Source organism: Salvelinus fontinalis, chromosome 31 (genome assembly GCF_029448725.1).
Source record: "Salvelinus fontinalis isolate EN_2023a chromosome 31, ASM2944872v1, whole genome shotgun sequence".
In the NCBI taxonomy this organism is placed as follows: Eukaryota; Metazoa; Chordata; class Actinopteri; order Salmoniformes; family Salmonidae; genus Salvelinus; species Salvelinus fontinalis.
In genome coordinates, this window is record NC_074695.1 from 31,313,725 (window position 1) to 31,335,129 (window position 21,405).

The 21,405-nt window shown below is 44.5% G+C and overlaps 1 protein-coding gene across 1 annotated transcript in view; it reads right to left on the reverse strand.

The window, feature by feature from the left end:
* LOC129830039 (multiple epidermal growth factor-like domains protein 6) overlaps positions 1-21,405 on the reverse strand; it is a 140,423-nt gene that overhangs the window by 111,588 nt on the left and 7,430 nt on the right. Inside the window, exon 2 of the mRNA XM_055892207.1 lies at positions 12,206-12,300. The gene's annotated coding sequence lies outside the window, so the exon portion shown is untranslated. The remainder of the gene's footprint in view (positions 1-12,205; positions 12,301-21,405) is intronic.

Below are 21,405 nucleotides of genomic sequence, written 5' to 3' on the forward strand. Positions count from 1 at the left end.
TTCATCCTGAAAGTTGTCATATTTAATTGTTCAATCCATGAAATATTGGAAGGTGAGAAAAGTGTACACGATATGTTTAACAGGAGTCCTATAAATCTCCCATAATAATCCTCACTGATCATGGAACGGTGATGACAATGGTCCAGTCGTCGTGAACTATGCATTAGGCTCCAGGATTAAACTGATGCATATGGCATGGGTTCCATAATGATTCAAATAGGCTACATGTCCCAAATTGTTGCACAACTTGTAATACCGTAGCCTGATATAATCCACTATTGCTAGGAATGCTAAAGAACAACCACACAAATGTGACAGAGGAAAGAAAGGCTATCAATAGCGGCTAATATTTACAGTGCCTTCAGAATGTATTGAACCCCTTGACTTATTCCACATTTTGTTGTGTTACAGCCTGAATTCAAAATGGATTTTAAAAAATCTCACCAATCTACACACAAAACCTCATAAATCACAAAGTGAAAACAATGTCATTTGCATAAGTATTCACACCACTGAGTCATTTTCAAGTCTTGCTATAGAATTTTAAGCAGATTTAAGTCAAAACGGAAACTCGGCCAGTCAGGAAATTTTACTGTCTTCTTGGTAAGTAACTTTGGTGTAGATTTGGCCTTGTGTTTTAGCTTATTTCTTAAAAGTCTAAGCCGTTGGGGGGAGTTCTAAGCTAACATATGGAGTTATTTTAAGATGGTCATACTATGGATCCTTTAGCTATTTGATTTGAAGTTTAAGGACCCCTTTAGGTAAAAAAAAAAAAGTATACATTTTTTTGGGATAAAATATTGAATTTGGCCTTTACTACTATAGCCCAGAGAAACGCATTGAATAACACATTCATAAATTGCAAAAAGACAGTCAAGGTTTTTAAGTGTTTGTCCTATATCTATGAGATATAGGATATACGTTTTTATTTTTTTTATTTTTTGGGGGGGTAGGCACAAAACTACCTTCATACTTACATAAATAGTTTAAAACCGGTACTGGTTACTTTCAGAAAGTCTCGTGACACTTGTGGAGGTTGTAGAGCAAAACTGAGACCACCATCGTGTTGGTGAGAGTCTCCCCTTTCCACAGTGTGTTTGTAGCCCAAACGGTTCAGACGCTACAGACATTTTGTGAGAAGACCGATTTTAGGTATGTCTCATGGTCTGACAAATACCGCTCTAGTCTGCCACCTTTCACTGCAGATGTGGAAGTGCGGCATCGGTGGATTGAGAGATTTTTTTTCATTAACTCTACCTTAAACTGACAGGTTTTTATTGGGATTTGTATATTATATTACTTAGATTGACACACCGGTACGTTAATTAACTCTAGGGTTATTGTCCCGCTGAAAGGTGAAATCATCTCCTGTCTGGTGGAAAGTAGACTGAACCAGGTTTTCCTCTAGGATTTTTGCCTGGCTTAACTCCATTCCATTTCTTTCTTATCCTGACCACCCCCCAGTCCTTAACGATTACAAGCTTACCCATAACCTGATGCAGCCACCACTATGCTTGAAAATATGGAGAGTGGTACTCAGTAATGTGTTATATTGGATTTCCCCCAAACATAACACTTTGTATTGAGAACAAAAAGTGAATTGCTTTGCTACATTTTTTACAGTATTATTTTAGTGCATTGTTGCAAACAGGATGCATGTTTTGGAATAAATGTATTCTGTACAGGCTTCCTTCTTTTTACTCTGTCAATTAGGTAAGTATTGTGGAGTAACTACAATTTTGTTGATCCATCTTCAGTTTCTCCTATCACAGCCATTAAACTCTGGAATTGTTTTACCAAATGTACCTTCTGCCCCTGCTTCCATTTAGCAGGTGCAGAAGGTACATTTAATGAATAAGAAAAAGCAGATAAACAAAACAGGAGAAGCGTACTGAAGGTAAACAAAACCAATACTGAGGCTACTGAGGGCTAAATAAAGGGAGAGTAATCAAGGTGACGATGAGATCCTGGTGGCGTAACGATGGGGAGCAGGTGTGTGTAATGATGATTGCCAGGACCGGTGGTCAATAGACCGGCAACGTTGAGCGGGGGAGCGGGAGTAGGCGTGACAGTACCCCTCCGACTCGCGGATCGAGCCGCAGGACGACGCCGGCCAGGGGGATGGCCCCGAGGGTGAGGAACAGGCCGGTCCGGAAATCATGGACGATGTTGGGGTCCAGGATGTCGGCCACCGGGACCCAACAGCGCTCCTGGTGGGACCTGACGGCATAGGCAGGTGTCCCATCGATGTCCAGGGGACCAGGAACCACCGGCCTGAGGAGGGAAACATGAAAAGAGGGTGATATCCAGTAGTTGATGGGGAGTTTTAATCGATATGTTACTTCATTGACCCTCCGGAGGACCTTGAAGGGCCCCACAAACCGGGGGCTCAGTTCCCGTTAGGGCAGGCGGAGTAGGAGGTTCCTGGTGGAGAGCCAGATGCGATCACCAGAATGGAACACGGCAGCCTCACTGCGGTGACGATGACTGAAGGAACCTTCCCAGCTCCTGGTTGGTCCTCTCCACCTGCCCTTTGGGCTGAGGCCGGCATCCAGATGTGAGGCTGGCCATGGCCCCCAGCTTCTCCAAGAAAGCTCTCCATACCCGAGACGTGAATTGGGGGCCACGGTCGGAGACGATGTCTTTCAGAAGGTCATAGTGCCAGAAGTCAACCTGGAACAGTGCCTCAGCAACCTGGAGAGCAGTAGTGAGACCAGAGAGAGGGATAAAACGGCAGGATTTGTAGAATCTGTCCACAACAACCATAACAGTGGTGAAACCATCAGACGGGGGAAGATCAGTGATGAAATCTATAGACAGATGGGACCAAGGCCGCTGAGGCATGGAGAGGGGAAGAAGTTTCCCTGCTGGAGTGTGGCAGGGAGATTTGGTTTGGGCACATACAGAGCAGGAGTTGATGCAGCGAACAACATCCTGCGCAAAGGTGCCCACCAGTCCTTTGCGGAGATGGATTGAAGGTCAACAGCCTTCAAGGTAGCAGGCGCGGGTTCCCTCTCCAGAGCCTGGCAGATGTCCACGTCTACGTCCCAAAGCACGGGGGCAATGATTCTGGAGGGCAGAATGATGGGTGCACTCAGGACAGGAACCTTTCCTGAATCGTGGAGACGGGATAGGGCATTGGCTTTGATGTACTTTGAACCTGGGTGATATGACAGGGTGAGGTTGAATCGAGTGAAGAAAAGGGCCCACCTTGCTTGGCGCGGGTTCAGCCGTCTCACGGTCCATATGTCCTCCAGGTTTCGATGGTCAGTGAGGATGAGAAATGGGTCCTTGGCGCCCTCCAGCCAGTGTCTCCACTCCTCTGATGCCAACTTCACCGCTAGGAGCACCAGGTCGCCGACATCATAGTTCCTCTCTGCAGGAGAGAGTTTCTTAGAGTAGTATGCACATGGATACAATTTCTGTGGGTTACCTTGGTGTTGGGTCAGGACGGCCCCCATGCCCCCTTTTGAGGCATCCACCTCCACCACAAAGGGAAGCGTAGGATCTGGGTGTTTCAGCAACGGGGCTGATATAAAACACCCCTTCAGTAGACGGAAGGTCTCATCTGGTGCAGGACTCCACACCAACTTATGGCACAGGCCTTGAAGAGAGAGGTAAGAGGAAAGGCGATGGAGCTGAAGTTTTTAATAAAGTGGCAGTAGAGGTTGGAAAACCCCTAAAACCATTGTAGTCCATTTATGGTGGTTAGGACTGGCCATGACCTGACTGCCCTGACTTTCCTCTCACCCATCACCTTCCTGATTACTTGCACTGCTCTCTCTTAGTATTGCAGTTGATTTCTTAAAAATACACAAGATTTGGCATGGGTCCTCAGACCCTCATAAGGTACTACAGTTGCACCATCGAGAACATCCTGACTGGTTGCATCACTGCCTGGTATGGCAACTTCTCGGCCCCCGACCGCAAGGCACTATAGAGGGTAGTGCGTACGGCCCAGTGCATAACTGGGGCCAAGCTTCCTGCCATCCAGGTCCTCTATACCAGGCGGTGTCAGAGGAAGGCCCTGAAAATTGTAAAAGACTCCAGCCACCCTAGTCATAGACTGTTCTCTCTGCTCCATCACAGCATACACTGCTGTACGCTGTGTACTTTTAAGAAATGTTTTATGATGAGTAATTAGCTAATACACGATGGTCTCTGTAGTTATTCTAGTCGCTTTGGTGAGAGTTGTGATGGTGGCTGCAATGGTAAACTCTGATTTATACCTGAAATATGCAAATTTTTCTAACAAAACATATGCTATACAATAAATATGTTATCAGACTGTCATCTGATGAAATTGTTTCTTGGTTAGTGGCTATTTATATCTTTATTTGGTCGAATTTGTGATAGCTACTGATGGAGTAAAAAAATGGTGGAGTAAAGAAGTGGTGTCTTTTGCTAACGTGGTTAGCTAATAGATTTACATATTGTGTCTTCCCTGTAAAACATTTTAAAAATCAGAAATGATGGCTTGATTCACAAGATGTGTATCTTTCATTTGGTGTCTTGGACTTGTGATTTCATGAACATTTTATTATATGATATCCCTGTGGCTTTAGGCTAGGCTATGCTAGTCAGCTTTTTTGATGGGGGTGCTCCCGGATCCGGGTTTGTGAGGCGTTAGAGGTTTTAAGCTAGGCCTATTCCACTATCTAAATATTCAATGCTGTTGTGTGTTATTTAATGGCATTATAATTGCATCATTTATTTTTATAGCCACGTGGGGCTACTGTGGTGACCATGTAACCTCACTAATGACACCTTTTCCAGTATTTGGGAGCATGGACTGTAGGCCTTATATTAGGCTTTTTGACTGTTGTATTTGCCAATTCCACTCTGTACAGTATGTAGACTTGTTATAGCCCTTTACGTTACACAACCCCATCACACAGATGCTATATCCATATCAATAAATGAAACAAAACAAAATATTGATTAAGTATTGGCTATAACCTGTCCTGAGCGAAATAGCCAAGGAGTCCCAAATGGTCAAGACTATCTATAGCCTATTCTTATTGCCAATACTGTTTTCCCTATCAGCCACTGCATGTGATTCTTCAACTATTTTGTTTAAAATGTATTTAGAGGCCATACTTGTAGCCTAGTGGTTAGCGCGTTGGGACAGTAACCAAAAGGTTGCTGGATTGAATCCCCAAGCTGACAAGGTACAAATCTGGCATTCTGCCCCTGAGCAAGGCAGTTAACCCACTGTTCCCCGTGTGCCGAAGACGTGGATGCGGTAGACACATTTCAGTTGAAGGCATTCAGTTGTACAACTGACTAGGTATCCCCCTTTCCCATATTTAGAGGCCTGTGAGCTAGGGTATCTTTTTAAGGGACCTATAATAAAAACAGTTAAAAAAAAAGAGTTTGAGAGTTATATTTTTTATAAAGAGTTATAAAATATTTCCGCAAGACACCAGTACCCAAAATGATAGCCTAAATTGTAATGCCTAAAATTTGAAGGCCTATTTCTTTATTTGGATAGGCCTAGATTAACGTTATAGGGCATCTTCTGAGGCTGAGGGGTGCTTTTCCAAAGGCTGTGGTACTGCATGGAGATCACAAGCTCTTCAACTGTGCAGCAGTGTCGCGAAGGAGGGAATAGCCTATACAGAGACTACCTAAGACCACTGCAAACAGAGTTATTGTGGGAATAAGCTTAAGCCAGACTTAGCCTACATTTAACATCTCACTTGTTCATTTAAAAGTCTAGTTTATTAACTCAACCATTTAAAAAAACAAGCACACATAAAACTTAAAAGCCATACATGCATGAATAAAATCATCTAGGATAACACACAATAAAGTCTGGGACTTATTTCCATTGTGGTCCTCTTGAGACAAGATGGCTAGGCAAGATCAAACACAGTTAGACACAGTATTGCATTATGATAAAAAAACATAAAAACAAAGAAGAAGAATATCTATCTCATCATTGCAGTTACATCATAGGGGTTATTCATATGGGCACCAGAGACATCAAACAGAAGACATCAAACAAGCTGCCCAGAGAGGACGTTGTTTTTATGGGCAGAGGCAACTCTTTCCACTTTTATTATAAAAAAAAAATCACCTTTATTTAACCAGGTAGGCTAGTTAAGAACAAGTTCTCATTTACAACTGCGACCTGGCCAAGATAAAGCAAAGCAGTGCGACACATACAACAACACAGAGTTACACATGGAATAAACAAACATACAGTCAATAATACAGTAGAAAAAGTCTATATACAGTCTGTGCAAATGAGGTAGGTAAGATAAGGGAGGTAAGGCAATAAATAGGCCATGGTGGCAAAGTAATTAGAATATAGCAATTAAACACTGGAGTGATAGATTTGCAAAAGATGAATGTGTAGGTAGAGATACTGGGGTGCAAAGGAGCAAGATAAATAAATAAATACAGTATGGGGATGTGGTAGTTGGATGGGCTATTTACAGATGGGCTATGTACAAGTGCAGTGACCTGTGAGCTGCTCTGACAGCTGGTGCTTAAAGTTAGTGAGGGAGACATGAGTCTCCAGCTTCAGTGATTTTTGCAGTTTGCAGTCATTGGCAGCAGGGAACTGGAAGGAAAGACTGCCAAAGGAGGAATTGCATTTTTGGGACCAGTGAAATATACCTGCTGGAGCGCGTGCTACGAGTGGGTGCTGCTATGGTGACCAGTGAGCTGACATAAGGCGGGGCTTTACCTAGCCAAGACTTGTAGATGACCTGGAGCCAGTGGGTTTGGCGACGAGTATAAAGCGAGGATACAGGTCGCAGTGGTGAGTAGTATATGGGGCGTTGGTGACAAAACGGATGGCACTGTGATAGACTGCATCCAGTTTGTTGAGTAGAGTGTTGAAGGCTATTTTGTAAATGACATTGCCGAAATCTAGGATCGGTAGGATGGTCAGTTTTACGAGGGTATGTTTGGCAGCATGAGTGAGGAATGCTTTGTTTTCGAAATAGGAAGCCGATTCTATATTTAATTTTGGATTGGAGATGCTTAATGTGAGTCTGGAAGGAGAGTTTACAGTCTAACCAGACACCTAGGTATTTGTAGTTGTCCACATATTCTAAGTCAGAACCGTCCAGAGTAGTGATGCTGGACGGGCGGGCAGGTGACGGCAGCAATCGGTTGAAGAGCATGCATTTAGTTTTACTTGCATTTAAGAGCAGTTGGAGGCCACGGAAAGAGAGTTGTATGGCAATGAAGTTCGTCTGGAGGTTTGTTAACAGTGTCCAAAGAAGGGCCAGATGTATACAGAATGGTGTCGTCTGCATAGAGATGGATCAGAGAATCACAACCAGCAAGAGCGACATCATTGATGTATACAGAGAAGAGAGTTGGCCCGATAATTGAACCCTGTGGCAACCCCATAGAGACTGCCAGAGGTCCGGACAACAGGCCCTCCGATTTGACACACTGAACTCTATCAGAGAAGGCTCCAGAGAAGGCTCCAGTATACAATAATCAAATCAAACTTTATAAGTGTAGACTTTACAGTGAAATGCTTACTTACAAGCCCTTAACTAACAGTGCAGTTCAAGAAGAGTTAAAATATTTACCAAGTAGACTAAAATAAAAAGTAATAATAAAAAGTAACACAATAAGAATAACAATAACGAGGCTATATACAGGGGGCACCGGTACCGAATCAGACTGCGGGGGTACAGGTTAGTTGAGGTAATTTGTACATGTAGGTGGGGGTGAAGTGACTATGCATAAATAATAAACAGCGAGTAGCAGCAGTGTACAAAAAGGGGGGGAGGGGGGTCAATGTAAATTGTCCGGTGGCGATTGTATTAATTGTTCAGCAGTCTTATGGCTTGGGGTAGAAGCTGTTGAGGAGCATTTTGGTACTAGACTAGGCACTCCAGTACCGCTTACCGTGCGGTAGCAGAGATAACCGTCTATAACTTTGGTGACTGGAGTCTCTGACAACTTTATGGGCTTACCTCTGACACCGCCTATTGTATAGGTCGTGGAAGGAAGGAAGCTTGGCCCCAGTGATGTACTGGGCCGTTCGCACTACTCTCTGTAGCGCCTTACGGTCAGATACCGAGCAGTTGCCATACCAGGCGGTGATGCAACCGGTCAGGATGGTCTTGATGGTGCAGCTGTAGAACCTTTTGAGGATCTGGGGACCCATGACAATTTTTTTTCAGTCTCCTGAGGGGGAAAAGGTTTTGTCATGCCCTCTTCATGACTGTCTTTGTATGTTTGGACCATGATAGTCCGTTGGTGATGTGGACACCAAGGAACATGAAACTCTTGACCTGTTCCACTACAGCCCCGTCGATGTTAATGGGGCCTGTTCGGCCCTCCTTTTCCTGTCGTTCATGCTCAGCTTCTTTGTCTTGCTCACATTGAGGGAGAGGTGTTTGTCCTGGCACAACACTGCCAGTTCTATGACCTCCTCCCTATAGGCCGTCTCATCGTTGTCGGTGATCAGGCCTACCATTGTTGTGTCGTCAGCAAACTTAATGATGGTGTTGGAGTCGTGTTTGTCTAGGGTGTCCGGGAGGATGCTGTTGATGTGAGCCATGACCAGCCTTTCAAAGCACTTCATAGCTACCGACATGAGTGCCGACATGAGTTCACTTCCTTGGGCACAGGGACTATGGTGGTCTGCTTGAAACATGTAGGTATTACAGACTCGGTCAGGGAGAGGTTGAAAATGTCAGTGAAGACACTCGCTTGTTGGTTATTGCTTGCGCTGAGTATACGTCCTGGTAATCCGTTTTGGCCCACCGGCTTTGTGAATGTTGACCTGTTTAAAGGTTTTGTTCACATCGGCTACTGAGAGAGTTATCACACAATCATCCAGAGCCGCTGGTGCTCTCGTGCATGCTTCAGTGTTGCTTGCCTCGAAGCGAGCATAAAAGGCATTTAGCTCGTCTGGTAGGCTTGCGTCACTGTGCAGCTCGCGTCTGGGTTTCCCTTTGTAATCCGCAATAGTTTTCAAGCCCTGCCACATTCGACGAGTGTCAGAGCCGGCAGAACTGAAAAAGTGTGTGCAAGCAAGGAGGCCTACAAACCTGACTCAGTTACACCAGCTCTGTCAGGAGGGATGGGCCAAAATTCACCCAACTTATTGTGGGAAGCTTGTGGAAGACTACCCAAAACGTTTGAACCAAGTTAAACAATTTAAAGGCATTGCTATCAAATACTAATTGAGTGTATGTAAACTTCTGACCCACTGGGAATGTGATGAAAGAAATAAAAACTGAAATAAATCATTCTCTCTACTATTATTCTGACATTTCACATTCTTAAAATAAAGTGGTGATCCTAACTGACCGAAGACAGGGAATTTTTACTTGGATTAAATGTCAGGAATTGTGAAAAACTGAGTTTGAATGTATTTGGCTAAGGTGTATGTAAACTTCCGACTTCAACTGTATTTTGATAAGGTGCATGCATGGGGATGTCCACGTCACCCAGAGATATGTGCATGCTGTAGAGATACACCTAGTGGACTGAAACTTCACTGTTGTAGGCATAATACAGCTAGTGCTAGATAGACTTGTGCTGGCAAATAAATCCATGACATTAGCACCCTAAATGTGAAGTAAACTCAACTGAGGAGTAATAGAGACTTTTAATTGAAAACGTGAAAGATACTTATTTTCCCGGTTTGCCTGAATTCTCTCTGACTTCCATTTTTTTTATTCTGTGTTAGGCTTGTTCGCGTAGCACTCCTCACATGCCGTTTGGTGTATTTTTTTGTTTGTTGGTGAGATGAAACTGCCAAAACTCTGAAAGGGAAAGGGGGATACCTAGTCAGTTGTACAACTGAAAGCATTCAACTGAAATGTGTCTTCTGCATTTAACCCAACCCCTCAGAATCAGAGAAGTGCGGGGGGCTGTCTTAATTGACATCCACATCATCGGCGCCCGGGGAACAGTGGGTTAACTGCCTTGCTCAGGGGCAGAACGACAGAGTTTTACCTTGTCAGCTCGGGGATTTGATCTAGCGACTTTTCGGTTACTGGCCCAACGCTCCTACCTGAAAGGTATTATTGTATGTCAGAATTGCAAAACAAAATTTGTTCAAGCCTAAAATGTTAGTCCGTAATCGTATCATGGTGTTTGTATGTTCACAGATGAAATTTCGCATTTACGTATCAAGTTTCACACGCATGGAATTTTTTTACAATCCTAATGATTCGTACGTTCAACCTTTTGGCAGCTATCTGGCTCCATAAAAAAGTCCTATGACTTTCAATGTGTTGAGTGGATGAAGAACCAACAATTTTGACCAGTCAGAAAATTGCTAAAGACTTGGTTCAAAACTAATTGGACAGCATGGAAAAATGCACTTACTGTACTATGAGTCCCATTATGTACTGTATATTTAGGATAAGTGGTATGGCTTGAAATTTTAGTGAATAAACAGGCAACGTGCCGAAGTGATAGAAACCAATGTTAATTATTGCAATCGTATTAAAGACTACGCTTTTGCATGTTTTATTAGGGTATTATAGTACTCCTACAATGTAATATAATCTATAAAGTATTATTCTGGGAGGTTTCACCTTTAACACTATTATTTGACTAGCCAATGCTGTGTCTACAAATAGAATGGCACACAACACGCTCCAAAGCCAGTATCGTTGTCTGTGAGTCACAAGGTTATTCAGGGGTGAAACACATTTATCATTCTAGTATTCATCGACTTTCCCTAGACTTAGAGCATTGGCCTAGCATGCTAAATCCCTTGCAAGAAAGGTATTGCGTTGGCCATGTAGATTTAGACATTTCTTGAGGAAGCCTTCATCCACTGAGGGACATCACTCTACTAGGAAAGGTGTCACTTGAAGCCCACTGTGAGTAAACCTAACTGTGATTGGCCCAGGGGAAGAGTGACCCGATGTTAGGATGAAGATTAAAGCCACATGAAACAGCATGGTGGAGAGTTTCAATCAGCTACAAGCATTTGTAGGAAGAGGAAATGTCCATGGCCCTTGAATTTGAAAGTGCTAGGACCAAACACCTTGTCTTTCACCACAGATTTCCACTCATGGGACCCGTCCAGGCAAAGACATCTAGGGAGTTGTTTGTCTGACAGAGTAAGTCTTAGGTAAACATCACACCTGAGGTAAGGTACTGAGTGATAGCAACAGCTTCAGGCAGAGCTTGGAAAGCTGTCTCAAGGTGTGTTCCAGAAGTCAGGTCAATTATTCTCAAGAGTCAAGAGGTGAGCTATTGGGATCAGGGCATGTTGTTTTCTCCAAGTGTCCTCAGCTGTACAACTCCCCGGTGTGGAAATGATGAACAACATGAAATGTGTAATATGGCTTAATCAATGGTTTGAGTGATGCTCCATTTAAACGGGATAGTGTGTGTGTGCGCGCTTGTGTGTCTGACAAATAATGAATCCGTTTCAACTTTTATAATCCAGCATGTTTATAATCCAGCATGTCCAGCATGTTGTCTGAATAAGAACCCTTTTTTCAGGATTTTCTTTACAGCTGTGAGATCACACTTACATTAAACAGCCTGTCCCTCGTTCACTCGCTCTAAGTCTCATATTTGAAAATATTCTCCCATTGACATCAATGCATGACTAAGTGACAAAGTGAAAAAGTCAAACATTTGGAAATGATCAACTATGACTATCCCAACAGGGACCAATGGCCCAGCTAACAGTGATAAGTGTTCAAATCTACAAAAAAAGACCCACAGTCAGCTAGAAAAGCAAGGACATGGAAATGTGGCTGTTAAAGGTTAGAATGATTTATTTTGGCACCCAAATAAATGGAATTAGAACAACCGGAGTCATCACCATCAGAACCTCTCCCATTGTTCTAACAATCAGTATTCCGGTATCCATTCTCTGAACTCGGTTTAGGGACAGAAAAACTGGAGCACCACTTTGTTGTTCGATCAACAGTCCAAACTTCCTGAATCGCCACCATTCCCATTGATAACATTGTTGGCTGTCTGCAGAACTGATAGCGGCCCCGTCAACTGACAAGGGAGTTTAATCATCAAACCTTGATAAGTCAAGTTCCAGGGAGTTTCACAATTACAAGAAACTTTGATGACGTGGCAGCAAGGTCTTAAGCACTGACATTGATGTCATCAAACTACACACACAGTACAGACATGTTGAATACAGTGGCAGAATTGTACCATTGTTTTAAATGGAGGTGTTTGACCCAGAGAAACCCTGTGGACACAACTATCTAGTGACGTGTGTACTCACCATACTGGTATCTGGGTCCGTTGAATCCTGCAGGGCAATCACAGAGCTACGACGAGTCCTCTTGACACTGGCCATCGTTAAAGCACACTCTGGAACTGCAGACAGATGGGGGAGAGAGAAAAGTATTATAAAAAAAAAACGTTAAAAACTTTTGCCCTCAGAACAGCCTCAATTCGTTAGGGAATGGACTCTAGAAGGTGTCGAAAGCGTTCCACAGGGATGCTGGCACAAGTTGACTCCAATGCTTCCCATAGTTGTGTCAAGTTTGCTGGATGTCCTTTGGGTTGTGGACCATCCTTGATACACACGGGAAACTGTTGAGCATGAAAAACCCAGCAGCGTTTCAGTTCTTGACACAAACCAGTGCGCCTGTCAGCTACAGTACTACCGTACCACTTTCAAAGGCACTTCAATCTTTTGTCTTGCCCATTCATCCTCTGACATGTCTCGATTGTTTCATGGCTTATATTTACTAAAATGTATGTCATGCCAATAGAGCAATTTGAATTTGTGAGAGAGAGATTCAGTTTCAACGTCTTTTACAGGGTTGCAGGTGTGATTGCAGGGAACAGTGAAAATCTCAGGCTCATGCAGGATTAAGTGAAATAAAATAATGAAAAAGGTAATAAAAAACAATATAAATTGAAAGTACATCATAACTGTAGCAGTGTTGAATGAATAAATGGTAATTGGGTTGGAGGCAGAGTAAAGACCATTGAGGGGGTGAGGGGAATGACTACAGGGGGAGCAGCATGACCATTGAGGGGGTGAGGGGAATGACTACAGGGGGAGCAGCATGACCATTGAGGGGAATGACTACAGGGGGAGCAGCATGACCATTGAAGGGAATGACTACAGGGGGAGCAGCATGACCATTGAGGGGAATGACTACAGGGGGAGCAGCATGACCATTGAAGGGGTGAGGGGAATGACTACAGGGGGAGCAGCATGACCATTGAGGGGGTGAGGGGAATGACTACAGGGGGAGCAGCATGACCATTGAGGGGAATGACTACAGGGGGAGCAGCATGACCATTGAGGGGAATGACTACAGGGGTAGCAGCATGACCATTGAAGGGGTGAGGGGAATGACTACAGGGGGAGCAGCATGACCATTGAGGGGGTGAGGGGAATGACTACAGGGGGAGCAGCATGACCATTGAGGGGGTGTGGGGAATGACTACAGGGGGAGCAGCATGACCATTGAGGGGGTGAGGGGAATGACTACAGAGGGGGTGAGGGTTATTAGGATCCCCATTATCCGACGCCTCATGACCATTGAGGGGGTGAGGGGAATGACTACAGGGGGAGCAGCATGACCACTGAGGGGAATGACTACAGGGGGAGCAGTACGACCATTGAGGGGAATGACTACAGGGGGAGCAGCAAGACCATTGAGGGGAATGACTACAGGGGGAGCAGCATGACCATTGAGGGGAATGACCACAGGGGGAGCAGCATGACCATTGAGGGGGTGAGGGGAATGACCACAGGGGGAGCAGCATGACCATTGAGGGGAATGACTACAGGGGGAGCAGCATGACCATTGAGGGGGTGAGGGGAATGACCACAGGGGGAGCAGCATGACCATTGAGGGGGTGAGGGGAATGACTACAGGGGGAGCAGCATGACCATTGAGGGGGTGAGGGGAATGACCACAGGGGGAGCAGCATGACCATTGAGGGGGTGAGGGGAATGACCACAGGGGGAGCAGCATGACCATTGAGGGGGTGAGGGGAATGACTACAGGGGGAGCAGCATGACCATTGAGGGGGTGAGGGGAATGACCACAGGGGGAGCAGCATGACCATTGAGGGGAATGACTACAGGGGGAGCAGCATGACCATTGAGGGGGTGAGGGGAATGACCACAGGGGGAGCAGCATGACCATTGAGGGGGTGAGGGGAATGACTACAGGGGGAGCAGCATGACCATTGAGGGGGTGAGGGGAATGACCACAGGGGGAGCAGCATGACCATTGAGGGGGTGAGGGGAATGACCACAGGGGGAGCAGCATGACCATTGAGGGGGTGAGGGGAATGACTACAGGGGGAGCAGCATGACCATTGAGGGGGTGGGGGGAATGACTACAGGGGGAGCAGCATGACCATTGAGGGGAATGACTACAGGGGGAGCAGCATGACCATTGAGGGGTTGAGGGGAATGACTACAGGGGGAGCAGCATGACCATTGAGGGGGTGAGGGGAATGACTACAGGGGGAGCAGCATGACCATTGAGGGGAATGACTACAGGGGGAGCAGCATGACCATTGAGGGGGTGGGGGGAATGACTACAGGGGGAGCAGCATGACCACTGAGGGGAATGACTACAGGGGAAGCAGCGTGACCATTGAGGGGAATGACCACAGGGGAGCAGCATGACCATTGAGGGGGTGGGGGGAATGACTACAGGGGGAGCAGCATGACCACTGAGGGGAATGACTACAGGGGAAGCAGCGTGACCATTGAGGGGAATGACTACAGGGGGAGCAGCATGACCATTGAGGGGGTGGGGGGAATGACTACAGGGGGAGCAGCATGACCATTGAGGGGGTGAGGGGAATGACTACAGGGGGACTAGCATGACCATTGAGGGGGTGAGGGGAATGACTACAGGGGGAGCAGCATGACCATTGAGGGGGGGTGGGATAGATGGTCACAAGCCATCAACCAAAGCCGAGCAGCTTGAATTTTTGCACCAGGAGTGGCATAAAGTCACCCAACATCAATGTGAAAGACTGGTGGAGAGCATGCCAAGACGCATGAAAGCTGTGATTGAAAATCAGTGTTATTCCACCAGATATTGATTTCTGAACTCTTCCTAAGTTAAAACATTAGTATTGTGTTGTTTACAAATGAATATGAACTTATTTTCTTTGCATTATCCGAGGTCTGACAACACTGCATATGTTTTGTTATTTTGACCAGTTGTCATTTTCTGCAAATAAATGCTCTAAATGACAATATTTTTAATTGGTATTTGGGAGAAATGTCATCAGTAGTTTATATAATAAAACAAAAATGTTCATTTTACCCAAACACATACCTATAAATAGTAAAACCAGAGAAGCTGATAATTTTGCAGTGGTCTCTAAATTTTTTCGAGAGCTGTATATATTTTTTGCTCAGAGAAAGCTGGACTGTAGTATGTAGACCATGCCAAGTTGCTCTGTAATGATTATTTAAATTACCTTTCGCTCGTCTCCTGTCTTTGTATTGGAATTTTTGGGGGGTAGATTTCAAGGTCTTTATACTGTCATTTTGAATAGCATTTATCAAATGCACGTGTCAACAATGAAAGTGTACAGTTGCTTATTTCAAAAGTATGTCTGTCAGAATGCATTCTGCATCATGGCTGCAGGGATGAGGATTCTGGACGGAAACGCAGACTCACTTCTTTGTGTGCACTGTGAACCAAAGTACTTTGTACTAAAATGTAGAGTTTTAATCTTGTTAATAAAATAAAACCTGATTCTGGTATGAATCAGTGTGCAATAAATTTGATTAGATCGTACTACACCACAAGTAGAAGAAAGCCTATAAAGTCTGTGGAACACAGCTCTTCTGTACGTTGTCAGCACTTGATCAAAATGTTACAGGCTTTGGTTTTTCCATTTGTTTTAATTCGATTTGAGTTATTAGGATCCCCATTATCCGACGCCAATGGCGACAGCTCGTCTTACTGGGGTCCGACGTATAACAAAAAAGACATTACAGACAAAATACTTTACAATTTACATACATTTAAAAACACTAACATGTAGTGTGTGTGCATCTATCAGTTACACATACATGTCAGTGCATACACACAACAAGTAGGTCACATGGGGGAGAGGCGTTGTGTCGTGAGGTGTTGCTTTTTTTTTTTTTTAAACCAGGTTTGCTGTCCACTTGCGCCATATAAGATGGAAGGGAGTTCTATGCACTCATGGCTCTGTATAATACTTTACATTTCCTAGAATTTGTTCTGGACCTGGGGACTGTGAAAAGACCCTGGTGGCATGTCTGGTGGGGTAAGAGAGTGTGTAAGTTGATTAGGCAAACCATTTGCTATTGCCAACACAATTTTCTTATGAAAACAGGAAGTGACACAGTCAGTCTTTCCTCAACTCTTAGCCAAGAGAGTGGCATGCATAGTATTAATAAACTCCCTTATACTTTGCTTGAAAAAATAAAAAACAAATACCCTACTATCTAACACCATGCTCACTAAAATAAAACATTTAATAAAAACCACCCTACTCCACTATTGAAATCTATTTAGTCCTACTTCAGGCCAACAACTTGAAAGGATGAGACACCAGCACTTAACACACCCTGTAACTCTTCTGACATCAAGTCACGCACAGCCAAATACCTCTCTGCAGCTGCCAACACAACCTCAATTTTCGGCAACTTACGTTACTGCCCTGCAGTACAGTTGATAACCATTGCAATGTTGGTTTATCTCTCTGTACTGGCACAGATCTACTACTCATTCTACTCCTCTCAGGATCCCTCCCCCTTGACCCATCTTCCTCTACTTTCTTCACTGCCTCAGCATACCACAACTTCTGCACTATTCTAACCCTGGTAACCCCAACCTGCCTCTCTCACACGGGACATGTCTGATCCCCAGCCCCATGGGTGCCCCTACAATTAACACATACCACTACTTCCCCAATGTTACACATTCCTTTGTCTCATGCCCTTCTACACACTTCTCACACCTAGGAACCTCTCTCCTACACACTGCTGCCACATGCCCATAAGCTTGACACCTGTAACAACGTAATGTACTCGGCACAAAAGCTCGTACAGGATAACTTATATATCCTAACATCACTTTGTCAGGCAAAGACAACATCAAAACTCAAAAGAACAGACGACTCATGGTTCACCACTCACGCCACTCTGTCTGAGTCACACCAAACGACGAGCATCACAAACACCGGAAATCTTCCCCAGTTGGTCAACTTTCACATTTACCACTACCCCAGTAATCACTCCTTTCAATGGTGCCCTTTTCTTGAGAGCAAAACAATTCACATCTCTTGCCCCCATTCGTTTAACGTGGAGTGCCTGCTCCCTCTGACCAGCAGAAACACAAACAATTATCACAAGACCACTTCTGATTACCCTCACCGATTCCACAGCACCCAACTCTGTTTTCACCCATCCTGAAACCACAAATGGATCAGCCAAAAGGCAAGAGTCCACTTTTTCCAAAAACTTCACTCCTACTATCACAGACTCGTCTTTATCCTGACCCTCGGTGCAAGCCTCGGGCTCTGAGAAAATCACCACACCTACCACCTCCGATTCTTCGCAATCATTCACTTCAATTTCTCCTCCTGTCTTCAGCTCTCTCTGCTTACACTTTCTAGCATTCTTCTTTAACAATCCATCTCCCTTTTTTCCGCCATTTTTAACCAACTCAAGCTGACCCTCCCTCTCTCTCCCTAAGATCTCTTCTGCCTCTCTTTTTCCCTCCATTCCTCCTCCGTATTCCAAGTATATGTCTCCTTATGATAATACTGCACTTCTTCTGACATACATCTTGTTCTTGCGTTCTCAAGGCACACCATTTAACCGGCTCTCACAATTTCCGTACAATCAGCATGTAGCGCTCAACAGTGCATCCCAATTGTAAAGCAGCTGCTTCGTCTTGATGGTCTTCTTTATCAATAGCTACCGCAACGCTTTTCCATTTAAAACAGGTGCGCTCTTCCAACCACCATCCACCATTTGAGCCAGCCCCGAGCACCACAAAACACAGGGCTTTTATAGGAAATTACAGCCAATCCCCAGCTACCTGTCTGATTAGCTAACTTGCTGCAAGGGCGTCTGATCACACTAGCCCCGCAACCCACTTATCCACCAATCCATCTTGTGACATAACGTTAACATTGCCACAAAGTTCAGCGTTCTTAGCAACCAAGACACCATTTTTGAAACATGTACCTGAACCTGTCCCAGGTCATGACCCTAGCTTAAGGTCAAGGGTGAGCGATGGGCCTAGTAACGCCAATTAACTGCTGCTGTGAGAATAGCATTACATGCCAGTGCGCTCTTTTCTCTCTCTCTCACGCACACTGTGTGATGTAATGGGGGGGAAAAGAGGGCTCAATTCAAATAATGAGGCTGAATATACCCCTGGAACTTGCTCAATAACTCTGATTTGCCTAGTCTATGGTTGCGCTCACAAAATGCGTCCTCAATGCTAGCCTACACTTCCACCTGGTGGACATGGAATGTACCATAGATGGATTCAAAAGTGTTTTCTTTTTTTATTAAGAAACCACGTTCATAATTATCCTCAATCTCTAAATGTTGGGAGTTCAGGCTTTATTTGAAAAGTTTAAGGTTACTTTATCAATAGATAATTTCATGAATTTTGGCCAGAGTAGGGGGCCAAGACTCAAAAAGGTTTATTCACAGCTGTCCCCCAATGAAGCAATAATACTGACCAAATTGAAGTGTCTTGAATTTTGTTTGCGTGTTCAAAAAACAATTTTCAGTCAATAATATTTAATGGCTTTTAGAAAGTGCTCACAACTTGTGTCAGGTTGTGTCTTTAGTTTTGTTTGTGTGTTGTACAGTCTTTTAAAGAGAGGGGTGACTGGGACACGCAATGCCAAATACATGACGTTTTTTTAGGAAAAGTGTTTGACAAACATGCACCTTACATCGGATCATCTTGAAACTATCTCTGTAAAGCTAACTTTCATCAAGGTTTTATATGGTCTATAACTGGTGTGCGTGGCCAAAGAGCTCTATTTTCAACAAATGTAAATGCCTGGGGTTTGCTAAACGGCATTGGCGCTTGGTTTGGAACAGGTCCTGTAGTCAGATGACATGAAAATAGAGCTCTTTGGCCACGCACACCAGTGGTGGGTTGTAAGAAATACAAAAACAAATACAAAAAAGGATTTTATTTGTGTCTAAATTCAACTAGTAAAGTTTCATTTTGACATATACACTGCTCAAAAAAATAAAGGGAACACTTAAACAACACAATGTAACTCCAAGTCAATAACACTTCTGTGAAATCAAACTGTCCACTTAGGAAGCAACACTGATTGACAATAAATTTCACATGCTGTTGTGCAAATGGAATAGACAACAGGTGGAAATTATAGGCAATTAGCAAGACACCCCCAATAAAGGAGTGGTTCTGCAGGTGGTGACCACAGACCACTTCTCAGTTCCTATGCTTCCTGGCTGATGTTTTGGTCACTTTTGAATGCTGGCGGTGCTTTCACTCTAGTGGTAGCATGAGACGGAGTCTACAACTCACACAAGTGGCTCAGGTAGTGCAGCTCATCCAGGATGGCACATCAATGCGAGCTGTGGCAAGAAGGTTTGCTGTGTCTGTCAGCGTAGTGTCCAGAGCATGGAGGCGCTACCAGGAGACAGGCCAGTACATCAGGAGACGTGGAGGAGGCCGTAGGAGGGCAACAGCACAGCAGCAGGACCGCTACCTCCGCCTTTGAGCAGGAGGAGCACTGCCAGAGCCCTGCAAAATGACCTCCAGCAGGCCACAAATGTGCATGTGTCTGCTCAAACGGTCAGAAACAGATTCCATGAGGGTGGTATGAGGGCCCGACGTCCACAGGTGGGGGTTGTGCTTACAGCCCAACACCGTGCAGGACGTTTGGCATTTGCCAGAGAACACCAAGATTGGCAAATTCGCCACTGACGCCCTGTGCTCTTCACAGATGAAAGCAAGTTCACACTGAGCACGTGACAGACGTGACAGAGTCTGGAGACGCCGTGGAGAACGTTCTGCTGCCTGCAACATCCTCCAGCATGACCGGTTTGGTGGTGGGTGAGTCATGGTGTGGGGTGGCATTTCTTTGGGGGGCCGCACAGCCCTCCATGTGCTCGCCAGAGGTAGCCTGACTGCCATTAGGTACCGAGATGAAATCCTCAGACCCCTTGTGAGACCATATGCTGGTGCGGTTGGCCCTGGGTTCCTCCTAATGCAAGACAATGCTTGACCTTATGTGGCTGGAGTGTGTCAGCAGTTCCTGCAAGAGGAAGGCATTGATGCTATGGACTGGCCCGCCCATTCCCCAGACCTGAATAACACTTGAGCACATCTGGGACATCATGTCTCGCTCCATCCACCAACGCCACGTTGCACCTTAGACTGTCCAGGAGTTGGCGGATGCTTTAGTCCAGGTCTGGGAGGAGATGCCTCAGGAGACCATCCGCCACCTCATCAGGAGCATGCCCAGGCGTTGTAGGGAGGTTATACAGGCACGTGGAGGCCACACACACTACTGAGCCTCATTTTGACTTGTTTTAAGGACATTACATCAAAGTTAGATCAGCCTGTAGTGTGGTTTTCCACTTTAATTTTGAGTGTGACTCCAAATCCAGACATCCATGGGTTGATAAATTTGATTTCCATTGATAATTTTGGTGTGATTTTGTTGTCAGCACATTCAACTATGTATTCAGATCTAGGATGTGTTATTTTAGTGTTCCCTTAATTTTTTTGAGCAGTGTATTATGATTAAAAAAATAACTATGGGTGTGTATACTATTCAGGCTACCTGTAATCCTAAGGAACTATGCCTTCTGATTACATTTGAAAAACATTTCAAATGACAACTAAATGTGTTATGACAGATGTTGATCATTGCAACATTAAGATGTGATTGTATATTTCAGACTGTAACATTCATAACAGAGGGTGTTTTTTGTTTTTCAGACAGCTTTTCCTTCTAAATGGCAATCCATGTTTTGACTTATGACTTAAAAACACACAGATTTTTTCTAATATGTTCAGTCTCCCCAAAACGCTTGTCCATTTCATGTAACATCCTCACGGAGACTCACTACATGGCTGAAAGTATGTAGACACCTGCTCGTCAAATATCTCATTCGAAAATCATGGGCATTAATATGGAGTTGGTAAAAACCATCAACCAAAGCCAAAGGTGCTTGATTTTTTGCGCCAGGAGTGGCATAAAGTCACCCAACATCAATGTGAAAGATTGGTGGAGAGCATGCCAAGACGCATGAAAGCTGTGATTGAAAATCAGGGTTATTCCACTAAATATTGATTTCTGAACTCTTCCTAAGTTAAAACATTAGTATTGTGTTGTTTACAAATGAATATGAACTTATTTTCTTTGCATTATTCGAGGTCTGACAACACTGCATATTTTTGTTATTTTGACCAGTTGTCATTTTCTGCAAATAAATGC